The 20912-nt window shown below is 47.5% G+C and overlaps 1 long non-coding RNA gene across 3 annotated transcripts; it reads right to left on the reverse strand.

Annotated features, from left to right (window-relative positions):
* Positions 1-4074: 4074 nt before the first annotated feature.
* Positions 4075-17566, reverse strand: LOC118238476. Of its 3 annotated transcripts, none has more exons than XR_004768908.1 (3): positions 17418-17566; positions 6464-6521; positions 4075-4718 (listed from the first exon to the last, which is right to left on the reverse strand). It is a non-coding gene; the product is annotated as an uncharacterized LOC118238476 (long non-coding RNA). The 3 variants fall into 3 exon arrangements; XR_004768909.1 differs by having other exon boundaries at positions 4075-4729; XR_004768910.1 differs by lacking the exon at positions 17418-17566 and adding an exon at positions 16767-17391.
* Positions 17567-20912: the final 3346 nt, after the last annotated feature.

Genomic DNA, 20912 nt, shown 5'->3' on the forward strand with positions numbered 1-20912 from the left:
GGTGCCTTTGAAGCCAGATGGAGGTTGAGCCCACTTCACCTTCTTCCGAGACCATGCCTCTCCTCTGGTCTTTCTCCAAGGCAGGTCAGCAGGCACTGTCTTCCTAGGGCCTGCAGGGAGAGGCAGGGGCCACTGAATTGTTACCTTTTCACCACAAAGGCAAAAGACTTCACTCATCTGACAAGGAAAAAAACTTCAAAGGCTCTTTCCCTGTGGGACCCAGCTCTAGGGCAGCATGCAATTTGGGGGCACAGAGGAAGCCCCCACCTCCCGGGATCTGCTGCTCTGGGATAAACCAACCAGTGTGTCCTGTTGGGGAGAGGTTGTGTATCTTCGGGGCCCCTCAGAAGACATCCCAGCAGGAGGAAGATGGGGAAAGCTTTTCTTCGGAGTGTCAGGCTCCATATCTACAATTATAAAAGAGAAGGAGACGGATGATCTATTGCCTGTGCCTGTGCAGTATTGAGTCTATGTTCAGATGCATAAATGCTCAGCACTGTGCTGGGATTTCCTGCACCATTCAGCACAGTGTTGCCCTGCTCAGCTTCTTAACCTAGGAATGGCAGGCTGTGCCATACAGATGAGGTCCATGCAAAGCCAGGACGACTCAGAGCGTGTGAGTACACACTGTGCGATGGTCTATCTACCAACAATGAGTTTCTCAGATTGTGTCAATTGCTAAATAGCACGCGGCCGTGTCTGGTCTGCCACTATAGCTCAAAGGCAGCCATGACAAACAAATAAATGCATGAAGGTGTCTGTGTCCCAGTCAAGTATTGTTTATGGACACTAAAATGTCAGTTGCATAACATTTTCATGGGTCATGAAGCACTACTTTACATTTTTATAGGCTTTTTTATTAGAACAAGCAGTAGGTAAGATTGGGCCCATGGACTATAATTTGCCAATGCTGATAAGGGGTAAGACATGAATACTAATTCCCAGCTACACACTCTGTGATTTTAGGCATGTGCTTTGCCCTCTCTGAAGAATAGGAACTAAGATCATCTTCCTAAAAGGGTCAGGATGGATATTATCACCAGTTCACACACAGTGCCTGGCACAGCTATGCTCGTACCTGGAGAGCAGTGGATTTTATTCCCCTGCGGCCTTTTTGCATCTGAGAAGCTGAAAAGTCCGGAGCTTCAGTGGGTTTGTCTCGAGCCACTGCCGAGTTTCTCAAGTTGGCTCCTGAGCTGAGCCTCATGTCCTTCCTTCATCTGAAAGCTGGGAACTTGGATTAGTCACAGGGGACTCTTCCAACAATAACTGCATATAAATGCTTAACAAGGGAGTGAAATTATGCCCACAACCCCAACTGTGATGTGTCAAGAATCTCTGGCAGCAGCAATGAAGAATATGGTTTTCATACTAATGAATCACTTAGCGTGTAGAGGCGAATGCAACAGAATTTGTTCTTGTCGTGATTAGCTACAAGTACCAGAGCAGGGCCAGGTGAGGGCACTGACTGGGCACAAGGCAGCTCTGCAGCAAGATCTCCAGCCTTGGGAACAGGAGACCTGGCTTCCTGGTGCCTCTGCCTTTTCTGTAGGGGTGTCTGCCCGCTGTGACCCTGAGAAGGTCACATCCTTCTCTGAGTCTCAATTTCCTTGCCTATAAGAGAGCTGGTCCTGCCCCTGCAGAGACAGCAGGGACCCCAGGGGTCTTGGCTTTGGGGTGACACTGATTTATGTGACACGGAAGCTGTTTGCAGCAGAGCATTTGGGATAACGTGGCAGGGCGTCTGCATCTAAGAATCCCCTGACTGGCACCACCATGTCCTCCCTGCCTAGAGATAGGGAGTGAATGACGGCATGTAGCAAGTGTGGCAGGTATTGCCACATAACCACCAATAGGTCTTCTTGTCCTGTATGAGACCCACGCAAAGCTGCAGGGCACAGAGCAAAGCGCATTACAGCCCACGTAAGTCACAGTCCTGTGATGTTCACCCACATGCCATCACCATCCACCAACTGGCATTCAAGATAGGTGGCAGCGAAGTCCCTGACTGTATTACTTTCAATTCATGACAGATAAAAAGCCAAAATGGGGCAGAGACAAGTCCTCCCGGTCCAGACTGGTAAGCGGATGAGTTCACTGGGGTAACAGGAGCATATGCAATTCAGACAGCTGCATCCCTGAGAAGCCTTCCCCAGCTCGAGTGAGAGCACTCAGACACTACCCACTCCAGCTCCCTGGACAACGTGCAAGTGGCTGCACCACCCAAGGGTCTCCTTCTCCCAACTGATTGCTCACTGTTGTGTAAGCTCAGGAGTAAAGCCCCTTGTAAGTTTTATGACCTTCAGAGCCACCTTTCCCCCTCTTGGAGGGAATGTTAATTTTTGTTCAAATACAATCAGCAGTTGAAAGCCAGAAAATCCTCGTTCTTACTGCCATGGACTCCTGAAGTAACAACCCCGCACAGCCTCCTCTCCGTGTCCAGGTGCACATTCGGTCCCCAAATCACAGTAAAAAGATGAGTCTTGTGCACTGCCCCTGTGACGCTCAGCCTCTAAGCAGTTTTGCCTCTCTCTCTCTCTCTCTCTTTCTCTCTCTCTCTCTGCTGCTGCTGCTGCTGCTGCTGCTGCTGTTTGCTCTGACTCATTTAAGTCTTTGTTTCTTCGACTTTCACTTTTGCAAGCTCACACCTATCTATGAAGCTGACCATCCTGAGGCCCAGCACCTCGTGGAAGCTGCCTCTCGGGACAGCCAGCTGTCCTGGGCGTTACTTCCTTTCTCTAAATCTGCCTCAGTCTGAAAAGTAGACCAACGTGTCAGCACTTCCCTCTGGGTGCAGGGAAAGGGCTGTCCGCACATGCCTGGGTAACCCCTCGGGTAAGAGTCTTCCTCTTGTTCTGCACAGGGAGCAGACAGACCACGATTGCACAGATGAAGGAAAACCTTAAGTTTGCAGTGTCACACAACTGTCACGGCCATCTGTGACCCCAGTGACTCTGGACACTGAAGGCAGTCACCACAGGACTCACCCCACCTCGAGCCTCTGGGGTAAGTTCCCCAGGCTGTCTGGGCCCCTCTAGATAGACCTGTCTATGCAGGCAGATGTGGAATGTCTAGCCCGGGTCACAGCTGCCCAGCTGCTAAGCTCTTCTGGGAGCTAACAAGAATCCGTCATATCCAAAGGCCCTGGTGTATGTTTGCGGTTGTAAGCCACACCATGACAAACACCCTCAAACAGAGAACACCAGTTTTCTTTCAGACTTTTCCTAGAAACTGAATTTCTAGAAACTGAGTTCCGGCCAGAGGGAAGGGATATTTTAGACCGTTGGTTCTGCTTTCCTTGTCTTCAGGACAGGCTATAAGGACCTCCCTGATGTTAGCCACATCTGAGGGTATCACTTCCTCAAAGCCAAGTCAGCAGTGGGATCCTGGAAGCATCACTTGGTTCGGTGGTCAGCTGAACAGAGTAGAGGGTAAAGACCAAACAAGACAAAAGACCAATGGCCTATAAAGATGGCGGTAGGAATAGGGGAAGGAGAAAGAATGAGGGAGCTGAGGAGAAGGCGCTTGAAGGAAAACCTCTATCCTAACTTCAAGGCTGACACCATTGAGACACTGGAGAGCAAATTAGGCTCTCAGAACAGAGACCAGCATGGACACACGGGAGCTGGGCCCAGGCTTCGGAGCCCCAGAGCTGGCTCAAATGGGAGGCTTCACCAAGCTTCAGTTCCCAATGATGGAACAGGTGGCACGCCACTTTCCCTGCCTCCTCAGGGTGAGGTGATGATCCAAGGAAGTGGACTTCAGAATTGCATCAGATACCCTGGGGTCTTTTTCATAGCATGAGTTGGGAGGGGGTTCCCGATCTCCTTTATCTTAGATAAACAATCCTGGGGCTGGTGGCACGAGTCAGTGAGTAGACATCTGTTACACCAAGGTGATGACCTGAGTTTAATGCCCAGGATGGCTTAGAGAGCTGACTCTTGCAAATTGTCCTCTGGTTTCCATATGTGCACCCTGGTGTACACATGTGCTCGCTCTCTCTCTCTCTCTCTCTCTCTCTCTCTCTCTCTCTCTCTCTCTCTCTCTCCTCTCTCCCCCCCTCTCTCTCACATACACACACACACACACACACACACACACACACAAGCATGCACACACAAGTGTGTGCATGCATGCTAATTTTTTTTAAAAATCCAATTTCAGGAGAGGATTAGTTGGAACAACTAGACTGGGTGAACTAAAGGCTAGGACTAGGGAGGCCTGAATGAGACCCACATTCCAGAAAGAATGGAACCCTGTAGCTCCTGGCCCCCAGCTCTGCTTCATGCACCCCGAGGAGAGCCTGGCAAGGAGTATGGTGCAGCTGGGCTCCCCAGAGGCTGCATTCTTTATCCACTTTGATTCCATGGGAAAGTGACCGAAGTTCTCGGGTTCCAGGTCCTCATCTTCCAGAGATAATGTGTCCATCAACAAGTCTTCTTCTCCACACCGGAGCTGTAAAGTGAAGTGAGGTCTTGGAGATTCTCCCAGTTTTGTTTTTTTGTTTTATTTTGTTGTTGTTGTTGTTGTTGTTGTTGTTGTTTAGCACTCCAACACCAGGGTGACAAAGAGGTGGGGGATGCTGAGCAGGAGGCAGGGTTCCCACACCATCATTTCTGCTTCATGCAACATCTCACGTGCTCACACACCCCGCGCCAACCTGCTGACTGGGTCACCTTAGGCGAGTTTGTCGACTTGTCTGGACCTTTGTAGCTCCCCTATAAGAAAACTGCAGTAAATAAATAAAAATTAAAGAGAAGAAAACTGCAGTAACTCATCTCCAGCATTAGTGTGAGGGTTAACCGAGGGAGTGCATGAAATGCCTAGGTTGAGCCATGGTGTGAGTAGCTGCTCAGCCAGCGGTGGCTTTTCTGTGGTTCCCATCTGCCCAGTGCCCAGAGTTTGGACCCAGCCAGTGTGTGGAGCCTCCATCCCTGCACTCAACAGCTCCTGTCCTTGGCTAGACCTTCTTCTCTAGATACCAGAGCTGGTGCCCACCCAACAGGCTGCTGAGAGAGCCAAGCTCAGGCTCTATATGAGCATGGGATCATACCCTTCACCTTTGGGGAGGACACCTTGAAATCTGCCTAAACCCCCTTCCCTGCACCCCTAGTGGTGGGGCACTAGGTCTCGACAGGGGGTATATTAGTCAGCCTTCTCTCACTGGCGCAGAACAGCTGAGGTCACAGCTTCAAAAGAGAGGCTCCTCTTGGATTCAGAAGTCTCAGAAGCTGGCTGCACTGCTTCAAGGCTGAGGCGGCGAGTGCACCAGAGAAGGTTGGATGTGGTAATACCTTGCGTACAGACCTCCAGACCCCTATGGTTGGCTAGTGGCCAGTTCCATTATCTGACCTTCAGACAGGCTTTATTTGTACAATCAAGATATCACCACAGTTGGGGAGCAAATGGCTCATCTCATCATGCCTGAGAGGCAGAAAGAGAGAGAGGAGGCAGCTAGGCTAAATCTCCCCTTTAAGAGCACGCTATCAATGGCCTAACTTCCCTCCACTAAGCCCCTCCCCTCAAAGGTTCACACCCCACCCCACCCTGACATATACACACCACACTAGTACAGCTGGCTGACCACCAAGCCTTTAGCACATAGACCTTTGGGGGGCAGTCAAGATGCAGACAACAGAGGGAGAGGCAAGCTCCCTTCCCTCATCCTCCGAGACACTCGCAGCTCCCACACGGAATCCTGGGCCAGGGCCAGTCCAGGCCACAGGGAATTTGCCTGGGGTTGTATGGCCAGTGATCTGGTCCCAGGAATGTTAGACAATTAACTAGACCCCTCTGTCCCAATGCCTTCAGCAGCTCCCCAGGGCCTATAGTCAGCACCATCCTGCTGTGGCAAAGGGTGCTTTTCTGTCCCCTCTGCACCTTCCTGGTTCTCCTCCAGATTTTCCCCTCTCCTGTCCTCAGAACAGAAGCCCAAGCTCATACTGTTCCCTCATCCTCACACCTCCAAACATTTGGAGGGTGCTGTTGCATTCCCATCCATTGTATGAGGAAAAACACAATGCCACTTACTTCTCACACCTCAGAGCAAGAAATGGTTTCCGTTCCACACTGCTCTCGTGACAGACCTGGTCCTCACTCACAGGCACACACTCCCAGGCTCTGGACACACACATTTGCGCGTGTGCATACCCAGCCACACACGAATGCGCACTCTTAAGCCTCCCGCTCACTTGTTGACGAGAACAGGCCCACATGTTGTTCTTGGTCTACACCTCAGCTGTCAATCAGCATATGCTGTCCCTCATAAGTGGCTGGAGGTTGGTTACCCAGCCCAGACCATCGTGTTGTCTCTGAGGCTGCCTCTCAGTACCATTCTATCAGGTGCATGCAGTCTGCCTCCCAGGGAGTAACACGTCACGATAGGAAAGAGGTGTGCTTTGGAGTCAGATGGTATGAGCTCAAACTGACCTCTGATGAGAGTACTTGGGGCATCTCCACTTACCTGCAGCCTCAGTTTCATGATCTGTGAAAACTCGGCACGTGCCTCATAGCGCCTGCCACTGCGGTAAAAAAGAAAAGGGTTCAGCAACCAGCTACAGTCTCAGGTGGTGCGTCTTCTTGTCGGTCGTTTTCTGACATTAGCTTTGTGTGTGTGTGTGTGTGTGTGTGTGTGTGTGTGTGTGTGTGTGTGTGTGCGTTCACCATGGCATTCAGAGGACAACCACCTATGAGAGTTAGTTGTCTCCTTCTACCATGTGGGTCCCAGGAATCAAACTCAAGCACTGATCAAACAGAACACAGGAACCCTGCTTCCAGCTCTCCTATTTTCACCCAAGGACAGACACAGACATTCTCATACATACACTCATGCATACAAGTACAGACACACACACACACACACACACACACACACACACACACACACACACACACACATACATGTGATTCTTGAAATGTAAAAAGGAGGGAAAATCCGGCACATGCTATTGTGACACTCTTAGCTTAGTCTGGGAGACAGAGAAACAATCCAGGGGCTAGCTCAGGGAAGCAAGCGCAGAAACAGGAAGGCGTCAGTAATTCTGGAAAGAGGCGATAACTGGAGAGCCTTGAAGCAAGAGTAGAAACTGTCATCGAAGAAGAAACCAAAGGCTGGGGACAATGCTCAGTGGCGCTGGATTCCAGCTGCATTACCATGAAGGCAGAGAAGCAATGAAGGGCATGGCAAGTGTTAGGAAGAAGCCGGCAGTCAGAGACACGTGGCGAGCAGTCAGCGGTCTGTCTGGCCATTTGTCCTGCAGGCAGCAGAGGCCAGTGGAGAGGACCCAGTGCTGGTGTTCCCGGATGTTGCTGTTACTGTTATCACAGAGGGAAATTTGGGGTGTGGAGAGGAAATGACGGAGGCATCTCATGAGGAAGCCTTGATGCTGGGTTCTGACCCCTGGTGACTGGATATATTCTAACGCCTCCATGTGAAAGATTCTGACTCAAGTAACATTCATTTGGGAATGTCCTCAGTCTGGACACTGGTAAGCAAGCACCAGCAGCAGAAATTCGGTGAAAAGGGATGGGGTTTGGGTGGTAACTAACTCACAGAACTGTGAGGTCAAGGGCAGCTCGAGCATGCCCTGACCCAGTGTGGAAGGTCATCGGCTCTCAGCTCAGCTTCCCCCTGTGAACAGGCTTCATCCTCACCCTCTCCCCACAAGACCTGCAGCAGGCCCAAGCTTCTGTCTTACTGTCTTTTCATATCCAACAGAAAAGTGGCTCCCCGGCCTACTGCTCCAGCAAAAGTTTCAGGGTTAAGTTTCATTAACTTAATTAGGTCTTGGTTCTTCTACCTTGAAACCAATAGTCTTGAACCCAATGAAGAAACCAAAGCAAAGGGGAGGAGGTTGGTTCTGCCTCTTCCACATGGGCAGGAGTGGGGATCTCAAGGAAGAGTTAGAGGGCGGTTTCCAGGAGGAGACAATGAAAAGTAGAACAGCGGGTGTCATGATGACACCCGTCCCTCTGTTCTCTCTTGGAGCCCGGTTAACATCCTTTTGCTCCAGGTGTTGGGACTCACAGCAGAAATGGGCCAGGGGGCTATGAATGGGGTTGAGAATGTAAAGCTTTAGTGTCTCTGCAAACCCAGGATGGAGTCAGCACACTGTGGGAATCCCAGCATGGCCTGGATGATGGCCTAGTCTCCTGGATTTCTCACAGTTACACACGCTTGTCAAAATGCCTTGCAAAGCCTTATTTTGAAATAGAAGGTAGAAATCCATATGACAAGGGAAAGAAGAAAAGGGGCAATTTAAACGAAGCAAGAAAATAATAGGGGACATTTAAACAGGGTGGTACAAATGCAAAATACAGAGCAAGATGAAAGAAACAAATGAAAATCTTTCTCATTGGCCAATAGGTAAATTAACTAACTAAAAAATATGAAGAGCAAAGCACAGCCTCACACGTCTACAGTCCCAGCATTGGGGAGTGTGGATTGGGAGACAGAGGAGTGTGGCTTCGAGGCCTGTCTGGGCTACATGATGAGACCCTGTCTCAAAGATGGCTCAGCTGAGCTTTCTGTACAATCTTCAGAGCCATGTACGGTGGTTTGAAAGAAAATGGCCCCCCAAAGGGAATGGCTTTTCTGGAGTGGATGTGGCCTTGTTAGAGGAAGTGTGGAGAGTGTGAGAGTGGACTTTGAGGTCTCCTATGCTCAAGCTACACCCAGTGAAACAGTCTATTTCTTGTTGCCGTCTGATAAAGATGTAGCCATGTCTTCCTGCACTCCACCATGCTCACTGTCGTGATGATGATGGACTGAACCTCTGAAACTGTAAGCTAGTCACCCAATTAAATGTTTTCCTTTATACGGGTTGCCCTGGTCATGGCGCCTCTACACAGCAATAGAAACCCTAACTAAGACACCATGGAAAGTGAAAGGACAGAACTGACTCCATGAAGTTGTCCTCTGACAGCTACAAGCACACCATGCTACAAGCCTGGAATTTGCACACCCCACACGTCACACACACACCCATTAATGATAATAAGTAAGCTTTTAAAAGAAAGAAGGAGGAGGGCAAAGAAGATTGTCAGATTTGATTTTTTTAAAACAAATATTTTTATAATAAACAGATTAGCATATATGAAACAAAAATATTGACAGTATAAGGAAAACATGCATATTAAATACCATATACTAATACAAACAAAAAATCTAGCTAGCTTTATTAATATCATATAAAATAAACTTTGAGTAAAAGGTAATATAAAGAGAAATATGACTATCATATCCTGATGAGAGTTAATCTCCCAGAAAGATAATTTTAAACTTATATGTACCAAATGACCTCCCTCTAAAAACATGTAAAGTTGTCAGAAATACAAGGAGAAAATAACAAATAATTATAATATAAAATATATAATATATTGTCAACATTCAAAAATCGGGTATAGGAGAATCAATATATACATGTAATGTTTTGTAAACACAATAGAAAGCGAAATGAACTGATAAGTGCTTCTTCCCAACAAAAACAGAGCACGTTCCTCTCAAACATAAGAGGAACATGTAAAAGTTGGCTGTAGCATATGTCCTTAGTCCCATTGGCAGAGGCAGGTGTATCTCTGTGAGTTCAAGGCCAGCCAGTGCTATACAGCAAGATTCAAACTAGTCAGGACTACATATTGAGATCCTATCTTAAAAAAAAAAAAAAAAAGTTGAGTATGTACTAGAAATCCACTCATAGAGCAATACTCTAACTATGACAAAATCAAATAACAGCAAAAGAAACCTTTACTAACCTGCAAACAAATTCCCTAGTAGATTGTGGGTTGAAGGAAAACACCTCTAAGCTGTTAGGAGATGTATTTGAGTACACGGCAGTAAAACATGACCCCAAAGCACACAGAGTAGTCCTCGAGGCGGCCCTCAAAGGAAAACGCAGGTGAAAATGCTTAGAACATAAAACACAAGTTTGAAATTTAAGAACTAAACATCCAATTTGGAAAGTTAGAAGATCAAACACAACAAAGCAAATAACAACAAAGTAGACACAGGTAAAACAAAAGACAAAGCCTTAATCAAAAGAAGAGCAACAAACCCAAAAGTAGCTCTTTGGCGAATTCTGGCAAAACTTATCAAAATAAGCAAGTAAATGGCATAAAGAGTGGAGAAGGACATTTTCATAAATTTTCCTGAAATTAAGAATGATCATAACATTGGGACCAATTCCATGTCCACCAGAAGGGAAACAAAATCAGGTGGAGAAACTCAGCCAGCACCACACACAGATAGGAAGGAAAATCATTTGCCTTTGAAAGAAAATGGGAAAATAATATTGGATGCCATGAGTCACAAAAGGCATTTCCAGATGTGCTCGGGTAGGTTAAATACCAAGGGCAACATTTAAACTTATAGAAGAAAACATGGGATACTTTGATGACCTTGATATGTGAGAGGATTTCATAAACAAACCCAGAAAGGAAAATAGATTAAAATTAAGGAAAGCAGGGTAAGGGGTTGCTCAGTGGGTAAGAACACTAGCTGCACAAGCATGAGGACCTGAATTTGAATCCTCAGAACCCACATTAAAAAGCCAGGCATGGTCATGTGTACTTATAACCCCAGCATTGAGGGGTAGTGACAACTGGTTCTCCAGAACTTGCCAGCCAGCCTACCTACCCAAAAGGCTGTACTTCAAGTTCAGTGAGAGACCTGTCGCTGGGTAATGAGGCAAGAATAAAAAGTCAGCTGCAGAGAAAAACAATCATAAAACATGATACATCTACATAAAAATACATATGCAGAGCAAAATAGAAATATTTGCTGAAGGTACTGCTGAAGTTAGAATTCCTAATTTAAACGTTCTTTCAATCGTATATAGGTACTTCAAATAGAATCTGTTTGGATGATTGATGTATTTCATTCAAATGGATAATAACTGAATTGTGTAACAGAAAGATTTGCCCGAGGAGGGTTTATTTGAACTGTTCATTTGTGTATTTTTGTTATCTCTATGTTTTGACATTTCACTGTGAACATGCAATGTTTCCCAAGTGCATTATCTGGGTAATTAATTACTAGGCTCTATAGAGGACAAAAGCTGGTTACCCTCAGCCTAAGGTAGCCTCTGCAATAATTCAGCAAGCAGTGCTTTCGCAGAACCACTGGAATGTTCTTCCAAGGGCAGATACCTCCCTGCTAGCCTGGCCAAATATGTACATAGCAATAACCTCTAAAATGCCACAGGCACGACCTTACAGTCCAACTAGAGGTACAGTGTGCTAGGAGAGAGGGTCAGTGCCACCTGGGGCTCCTAGCAGCGGCTTGGCCAGAGTGGCCACACTTAGAAGGAGGCTGGGATTCATCTGTGTCTTTGTTCACAGAGCCTTGCAAAGTCAGACATCCACAGCCTCAGCCACCACGTGACAAGCAGAAGTGTGCAGGGAAGGAGAGCATTCTTCCCTGTCCTCTGTATGGAAGGAGGAGCCATGAACTTGATTACCCCACTGGATTGGCAGCAAAACTTTGGTGTTTTCCCGAGCTTCCCCAACTCATGTGAGACACGCATGAGATAGCTCTAGGCTCTATCCCCAACACCAAATGCAGCACACATCACCTGGGCCCCTACTCATAAGGCAGCCAGCCTTTCAGGTGTATTTCATAGCACTGCATTCTTACCAGTGTTGGGGAATGCAGCTATGAGGAGATCCATGTGAGAGTCAGAGAATCGGAAATGACCGTGTCAACACAGCAAGCAGAAGCAGTGCTGGGATTTGAAGGCAAAGCTCCTGAATGCTCCTACTTGCTGCTGCCCGTGAACTGCGCTAGGCAGGGAAGAGAATCTCTGCCATCCCACACTGCTATTCCAGGTCCAGAGTTAGTGGAAGCACAACAGAGAGACTCATCCCCTGGCCCCGTGGGCTTGTCTCATTGTCCACCTGCTCTAGTCTGCTTTCTGTTGCAGACCCCTATAACCAAAAGCAACTTGGGGAGAAACAGGTTTATTTTAGCTTACAGGTTACAATCTATCATGGTGGGAAGCCAAGGCAGCAACCAACAGAGGATAGCTCTAACTAGCTTGCTCGTTCTGGCTTGTTCAGCTAGCTTTCTAACAAAACCCATGCCTTCCTGCCTAGGGATGGTATCATCCATAGTGGGCTGTATCCTCTTACAGCAATTAGCAATCAAGACAAATCCCCACAGATATGCTCACAGAGGCGTTTCCTCACCTGGGGTTTCCCCTGCCCATGTTTGTCAAGTCAACAGCAAGATTAGCCATGACACCACCCCAGCTCTAACCTGCACTTGTGTCTCTGCAGGAAACTCACGCTGTCCTGCACCACATGCTCCAATAACCTCCTAACCTGCTGCAAGAGCCTGTGGGGGCTTCGTTTTCTCCAGCAACACCCAGAAGGCCCCTCAGAGGAGCAGTTGGGAGAGCCACTGTCTGAGAAGACAGAAAGGATACCATCGCAGCAAGGAATGAGGGCATTGCCCTGTGCAGCTGTCTAGATCCTGCCCAGAACACCATGATCCCAGCCCTATCACTTGGAGCCTTGTGGGCCAAGCCCCCAAACCACTAAGGACAAACTTCAGCCTGAGCCTGGGGGTTCACAGAACACACAGATCAGCTTCCCTGTGAGCGGATTCCAGACAGGTGCTTTGCTCCTTTAGGCTGAATTTTTTTGGGTTCAAAGCTCACATTGGTGCTGGACCTAGGAGTGGTGAGCAGACAGCCGGACAGATGTGTACACGTGCATGCACAGATGTGCTTTGTAGAAAACATAAACATCTGCTGAGCAGGGCAAAGGATGTTGCTCTAAAGCCCTGTCTCACTCCCTTGTGGGATCTCATTATGATCAGAAAATGAGACAAGGGGATGGGAGAGAAGGAAGAGGAGAGAAAATGCCCTCCACGAACACCTAACTAGGTGCTAGGTACTTTACCTACATGGGCCCTTATAGTTTATATATGTGTTCTTAGGGTGCGCATCACTGCCCAGACATTACAGAGGTAGAAACTGAGGGTCAGAGAAGTATGGAATGTACCTCAGGCTACTCAGCTAGAAAACGTGCCTGGGATAGAGGTACTCAGAAAGCACTTGGTGAGGGGGTAGATGTGTGGAAAAGTGGATGGATGGGTGGATGGATGGGTGATGGGTGGATGGATGGATGGATGGATGGATGGATGGATGGATGGACGGATGATGGGTGGATGATGGGTGGATTATGGGTAGTGATGGATGATGGGTGGATGGATGGACGATGGGTGGATGATGGATGGATGGGTGGATGGATGGGCGATGGGTGGATGATGGATGGATGGGTGATGGATGGATGATGGGTGGATGGGCAGATGGATGGACGGACGGACGGACGGACGGACAATGGGTGGATGATGGGTGGATTGTGGGTAGTGATGGATGATAGATGATGGATGGGTGGAAGGATGATGGGTGGGTGGAAATCCAGGCTTATGTTCATGTTCTTGAAACTACACTACACTGCCACTCAGAAGAGAAGTCATGATAGTACCTCAACTCAGCTAACCCTCCTCTAGCAAATTTTAGCCCTGCAGGAAACCCTCCATGCTGAGATATAGATATTGATGGTGCTTGTTATGAACAAGAAGTGGTGTGCAGGGCACACTTGCAGCTTAAGTGTGTCTATTGGACCCCAGGGAAGGACAGGTGGAAGTTGGGAAAATGCAAAGGGTGCAAATGTGTGGGTCGACCAGGTGCTGCCTTCTGCTGGCTACGTGAGCTGGGCATACTGTCTACCACTCTAGGCAGCTCTTTACTCCTCCGCAAATGGATAACTCTTTATCTGCAGTTAGAGAACTACTGAAGAGACTCAAGGAGGTGGAGTTGGTGAGAGCTCCAGAGAGGTGAGGGTGTTCACGGGCTTCTCTCACCTAGGACTTCTCAATGGTGTTGCCCTCCCTTGACCTCAGCCTCTCCTGAAACTCATGCTTCCTTGGGTTTCCAAGACCCTCTCCTTCCCCCCAGTGACAATATGCACCCACAGCTTTTCAGCCCTCTTTGTGACTCATTGTCCTCCACACAACCATGAGATGTGACTGTTCCCTGGGGCTCAGCACTGAGACTTCTCACTCTGGTCCTCCCTTTGGGACCTCATCTACATTCATGACTTTAGTCACAAGACATAAGATTATTTACTGATTTATAGCTGTGGGCAAGGCATTGGGCCCTGCTTCCTCCACCTGGATACTCTAACATGTCCACAGCCACACTCTCCACCGTCTCCCTCACCTGCTTCTCTAAAGTCCCCTTCTCAAGCCAAGGACACAACCCGAGCTTCCACAGCTGAGGTCAGCCTCAGCCCCTCCTTTTGCCTTGCTTCTCATGGTGAACACTCTCAAGTCTTAGCCCTCACACATATCCGCCATCCAACTGGTAATCTTCATCTTCCCTGTTTCACCTGACCCAGTTGCTGAAGTCTCCAAAAAGACAACTGGAGAAACTGTTTAGGTCTCTTTCCAACACTCTCTACCCCTGCCTCCTTCCTCCAGTCAGCCCTCCATACGACAGCCTCGGTGGGCTTTGTCAGCTTTCGTGTCTTCAGCTTCCCCGTAGCACCCCACCTTCTCTTAACTCCACCCCCATCTGCCTTAGCATTTTAATTACATCTACTATTTCTAGCAAGCAAGGCACACAGTGCTATTTGCATGGCCTGAAATGCGGTTTTGTCTTCTGGACAAGTTGACATCTTGAGATCTCAACTAAAATACCATTTCCTTAAGGTCCTCTTCCTTGTCCCTTCTGACCTATCCAACATCAGGCCTTTGCCACACAGTGTGGGACTTTCTTTAGATGCTATTGGCTGATTATGCTGTAACAGTTGGCTCTGGTTTCTTGGATACCCATATTACTTCCCTACATATATGTTCCTTCTGTTGGCCTTTGCCTGTTGGACCCTTGGAAGAGTGTTCACACCTAATAGAAGCTTATTTAAAGCTTGTCAGGTGAATGTGTAAAGAATGGCCCACACTAATGTTTTAAGAGCTAGTCTGCCAATAAACTTCAAGGCATCCTTTGGCCTGATGACTCCCAGAGACGACCATTGAGTCTCTTTGTCAAATTCCCTCCGAAAGCCCAAGAAACCCATCTAGGTGTCTTCTCAGGACTCTAGGGCCTAACTAACTGGAGACATGAGACCTCTGGTGCAAATGGACACGCCCAATCACAGAGACAATCAATCAGGGCTCAAGACCACAGTGCCCAGGGACAGCCTGCCCCTTCACAGGAGTCCTGCAAATGTGAACTTTCTGGAGCCTCTCAGGGAAGCAGAAGTGGGTGCACGATGCCTAGGAGAGGAACAGCTGTGGTGGGACTTCAAATCCATGCTCTGTGTTGTGTTACCATGCTCCAATAAAGCTGTCAAAGCAAAGGCTTCCTTGACATCTCTCTCCCCCCTCCTCCCTCTCCTCTCTCCACTCCCCCTCCCTCCCTCCTTCCCTGACAAGGAAACACTCCCAAACTTTATCACATGGTTTCTCGATTGAGAAGGGGAAAAGTCATGATAAAATTCTGGGGTAAAGGCCAAATTGCAAGTTGCCTTTAAAAGCTGAATCAGGGCTGCGGAGATGGGAAAACACTTGCCCTCCACATATGAGGATCTGGGTTCAAGTCCCCAGCCCTAATCTGAAAAGGATATGTATGGCTGTGTGTGCCTATAATTCCACTTCAGGGAAGAGACAGGAAGACCCTGAAGTCTCACTGCCCAGCGGAGCCAAAAATGAGCTTCAGGTTCAGTGAAAAAGCCTCACTCAGGGGCTAGACAGATGGCTCAGCAGTTAAGAGCACTGATTGCTCTTTCAGAGGACCCAAGTTCAATTCCCAGCAACCACAACTGTCTGTAACTCCAATTCCAAGGGATCTAACACCCTCACACAGACATACAAGCGGGTAAAATGCCAATGCACATAAAATAAAAACAAATCATTTTAAAAAAAGAAAAGAAAAACCCTGACTCAAGACAGTAAGTTGAAAACAATAAAGGAAGATACCTCATAGCCTGGCCTCCACATGGGCATCATACCTGTACACTCACACACACACATACCCACACACATGCACACACATACATACCTGCACATTTACACACATGCACACACACACACACACACATGTACACACATGCACAAAGACACAAACCCACACACATGCACATGCATACACCACACATATACAGAATAAAAAAAAAGCAAAAATAAAGAAGTTTCCCCCAATAGATATACTTCCTCTACATGTCAGAAGCCATGGAAAGCCAAACCATGGATGAGGGAATTACTTTAAGGCTACATGCTGAGATTCTGGGTGATCTGATGTCTCCATTTGTTGCTGACTTGTGAGGGCCATCATTTCCTGCTCACCTGGTGGTGAAAGTGTGCAGCAGGCACTCCGCAAGTGTGTTTGTGAAGCAGATTTTCAACCTTGCCAGAAGCTGAGATTTGTTACACAGGAGAAGAAAACATCTTCAGAGTGGAAATGTCTGTTGGTCATGGGAAGAGGCCCACAGTGAGTGCAAGATCAGGTAAGGGGCAAGGGCAAGAGAAAATGTGTAAATGTTGTGCGAAGTTCCAACACCAGAGGACCGAGGGAAGGCCTCAGAGAAGAAAGGAGGGAGGGAGGGAGGGAGGGAGGGAGGGAGGGAGGGGAGGAGGGAGGGGAGGACATGTTTGGGTAACTGGACATCAGCCAGGGAAGTGACCCTGGGATGGGAGGCAGAAAGCTGGAGGTGTCAGAATTCTGAGCTTTGCCCCACCCCCGGAAGAAACCACGAAGACACACCTTGATGAACTCTCAAAGATCTGGAGAGAAGATGGTTAACTCGAAGCCTACAGAAACCGTTCCTCTCCAACAACATTTGATAAGTCAGGAGAGAAGGTCTAGGCTGTGCAGAAGGCTTGCAATGGTGAATCCAGGAAGGTGAGCCTGTAGTTGGTGTCAGTCAGCTCCTGACAGAGTTGCTCTCTCCTCCATTTACCAAGAGTGTGGTAAATACCAGGGCAGTAGACAAACAGCCACGGTCAGATTCCCAGGAGCCACTGTTTCAGGGTCATGGGCTGTGGACTTGACTGACTCACCCTCGGCATGAACTGTAACATTCTGTGACACCCAATCTCTGTTGACCTGTGGCTATGCGCTGGGACAAAAGGATGAGAATCCATTTGAGCAGGTGCTCCCTGCCCTCCAGGGAGACGAAGGAACCAGGGAAGGACTAGGCATGCAGGAACACAGAATAAGGAATAGCAGGGCCATCAAGTCCAGGAGGCAGGCGCTGTGTGTGCACCAGGTGGGAGGATGTGGACCCAGCCTCTGGGACGTTCTCAGGAGTAATGCTCCTGACTCAACGGAACCAGTGCTATTAGAATGCCACTTCAGCTGGGCAGGTAAGCAATGCAAACCTTTCAGAATACCCAGAAGCCCATTTTCACTCACCCAGCCAGCTCTGGTCCTCAAGACCAGGATTGGAGACAGCTCATCAGCACAGACAAGGAACGGGAGCTTAACATGCTTGGGTAGTTCGCTCTAGGTCATTCAAGCAGGAAATGACTTGACCGCCGCAGACACACATCTGCCACCGGAATTTCAAGTGTTCTGGTAAAATTTATCAGCCCTCACTGGTGGCTTGCTGGGTGGCTGGAATGAGCTCCCTTCACCCCATTACCAGCCTTAAGGGACTTGTAATTTGTTATTTAGAGGTCATTGCAGGTGTCAGCAAGATGTCCCAAATTTCAAGGTCATGAGACACAGTGGGCTTCTCACACCCTGCCATGCTACTGTCCTCAGAGGCTGGTCTGGCTGCACCAGGACCTCACTCCCTGGGGCTTTGCTAAAACTCTCCTGTGTACCATAAGCCTGGCATGATTCCCAGAGAAACAGTGTCCCCAAAGGACTTGCCTTCTGGATTCTGTGGCTTCCAGATGAACCTGACCATCATTTTTCAGCTGGCATCTTGGAGCCCTTTCCCACACCCAGGCTTACTCTCCCGGTGCACCCTCCTTGAGAGAGCAGTCAGTTAGCACCCACAAAATGGGGCCAGATGAGGAAACATGACCCAGTGAATGGCACAGCTGAGACCACAGCTCAGACCTGCTTGTCAACAGTCTATGTTTTTTCTGTTTATAATTTGAATTTATTTTTAAGGTCAGAGGACAGAGACAGACTCTTATAAACAGAAATGGCTATGTAAACAAGATGGGAAAATAGCAATATCAATGGACATATCAACACAGGAAGGGAAAAATTTCAGAGTCCCACCTATAGCCAAATTTCATAGAGTCCTAGACAAAGAATTATAGGAAATGAAAGGCTTCTGGGAAAAGAAGAGTTAGCCTCTGCCAAGGATGAACCTTCTTATTGGTTATCTAATGTAGACTTGTCAGTCTCGAAACTATATATACACTACCAACAAAAGCAGACTCAGCAGGCTGTATTTATGATTATTTGTGTACACACACACACACACACACACACACACACACACACACACGTGTATATAATATATTTATATTAGGTAACAATAATAAAGCAAAAAAGGCTGTTCCCTTGATAGTAGGGAGAGACAGGGTGGGAGAGAGAAAAGTGAGGGGGAGGTGACGTTATTCTGTTTCAATTAAAAACATTAAAAATAAAAAGAACATGTAAACTAAAACATTATAGCATTATAAAGAAAAATGGCTTTCATTTGCAAGCCCCCACCCTCATCTTTCCCCCTAATATTTTTTTGATGAAGCGATACCTTCAGATTACTGCACAGAGTTTAATTAAATTTGATTTTTTTTCTTTTTTATCACTAAAGTTGCAGCATCTGTAAGGATATGAATTTAACACTATAGCTTCGAGTTTTAACCAGAACAGCAACACCAAGGTCTCCCTCATTATTTTCAGCCATGGGAGCTTGTCACCTAGTTTATATGTCTGTCTCTCTAGTCACGGATGGACACTGAGTCACTGGCAATGCTTTTATGTTTAAGCAATGGGATGCTGATAATCTGTCAGTGTTTCCTTGTTGGGGCTGTGGTGCGCATTTACCACAAGAAACCCCCCCCCAGGCTTACAAGGGCTCTACTTAGTGTGAGGATATGATGGTGACACATGGTGTAGACAGAACTACCATCTTTCCTCAGGTTAGACAGATACAGTGGAATCCCTTCTGGTGACACTGGGTGGCAGCAGCTCCTTCTCAGTCATGGGAACACCAGGGTGGGCAGCCAGCACACTGGCTTGTTAGGTGAGGGTATTGCTGAGTCAGATGGAGTCAGTGCAGCGGAGATCCAGTGTTTTCAAACTCTGGAGTTCCTGTACACACAAGTGGATTTAGTGGTTATATGCTGTCAAGGTGCCTCCAAAGAGGTGAGGTTCATTCTTAGCTGGGCTAGCAGCAGCAGGGAGGCCCTGACCCCCAGCTCCCCAGTGCACCTGTGTTTAAGAGACGGCCCTCAGGCTTCCCTTATTCCCTAAAAGTTAGAACAAGTCAATTACAGTAGAGAAAAATTAGGGAAAAGAAATTTTCACAGGTCTCCTCGGACTTAACCTGGGGTTCTCATGTCTTCAAGTCCTGCCCTCCTCCTAGATAGCTTTTAAGGAAGCTGGCTGGACCTAAGACACACAGCCATGACAGGTTATAGCAGCTAATGGTGTCCCAGCAATGCTGTATGACAAACATCCTCAAATTTGCAGCATGTGACAGTAAACACCTGGTTAACTGCTGAATCTGAAGACTTGACTAACCAAGAAGGGATAGTCCGACTTCCCTCCATGTGTCACTAGCCTCCTCTAAGACCTACGGTTTCATCCAAGCATACCGTCATGAAAATGGCAGGACACAAAGAACAGCACCAGAAGCAGGTGAGCATTTAAATACATTACTAACAAAAGCAAGTCTGTGGTCAGTCCACAGACTGAGCAAGTAATCCATTCTTCAGGTGGAACTGAGATAGAACAATAAACAATCAAATCAAAATAGCTCATCCCTATCCTTCTGAGTCCCTCCTTCACAAGGGCACATCAGACACACCCCCGGCAGACTCAGACACCTACAGGGACTATCCTCGTTCACCGGCATGAGCCTAAGAAGGATCACATCAACAATTTATAATCAGCATCAGTGTCATCCATCTATGCTTCTGCCCTGCCCTCCACAGACACATTAACCACACTGTCACTGTGCTAGAACAGTGCAGCAAGGCAGCTGTGTGGAATGATGGAGCTAGATTTGTTTTTCAGAAGGACATACTGTAACTGGAAGCTTATCTGTCCCTCCTGGTCCCGGAGCCACTTTTAAAACAATCACTCAGAAGCTTAATATCAATTACAAACTATTTGGCCTATTGCTCAGGTTTATTACTAACTAGCTCTTACAACTTAAATTAACCCATTTCTATTAATCTAGATTTTGACACATGGCTTTGTGGCGTTACCTGTTCTCTAGTACATCTTGCTGCTCAGGCAGCTTGCTGACATCTGCCCCTGACTCCACCCTTCTTCTTCCTGTATCTCTGCTTGGGTTTCCCACCTGGCTCTATCCTGCCTTGCTATATATAGGCCAAATCAGCTTCTTTATTAACCAATGGTAATAAAACATATTCATAGGATACGCAGAAGTTATCCCACAGCAATATACAACTCTGGGTTTTTATTAACAGCACTAAATGACTCAATATTTGTAAAGCTATCAAGGAATATCAGATATATAGTAGACGCTGGGTGTAGGAAGAAGGGAGACAGGGAAGGAAAGTGGAGGAGGGGGTATATGAAGGCTACCTAAGAGAGACAGGTGACAGCTGAGAGAGAAACAGCGATCTCAGAAACTGGCAATTTGGAAATAAAATTATACAACACTAAGCCTCTTCTGGCCAGATTGCTCCTGGATCTTGGCTTCTGATTCATTACTGTCCCTGCTGTCCCGGGTGTGGGAGGAAATGGGAGTGG

The sequence above is a fragment of the Cricetulus griseus genome, chromosome 3 (assembly GCF_003668045.3).
Source record: "Cricetulus griseus strain 17A/GY chromosome 3, alternate assembly CriGri-PICRH-1.0, whole genome shotgun sequence".
NCBI lineage: Eukaryota > Metazoa > Chordata > Mammalia > Rodentia > Cricetidae > Cricetulus > Cricetulus griseus.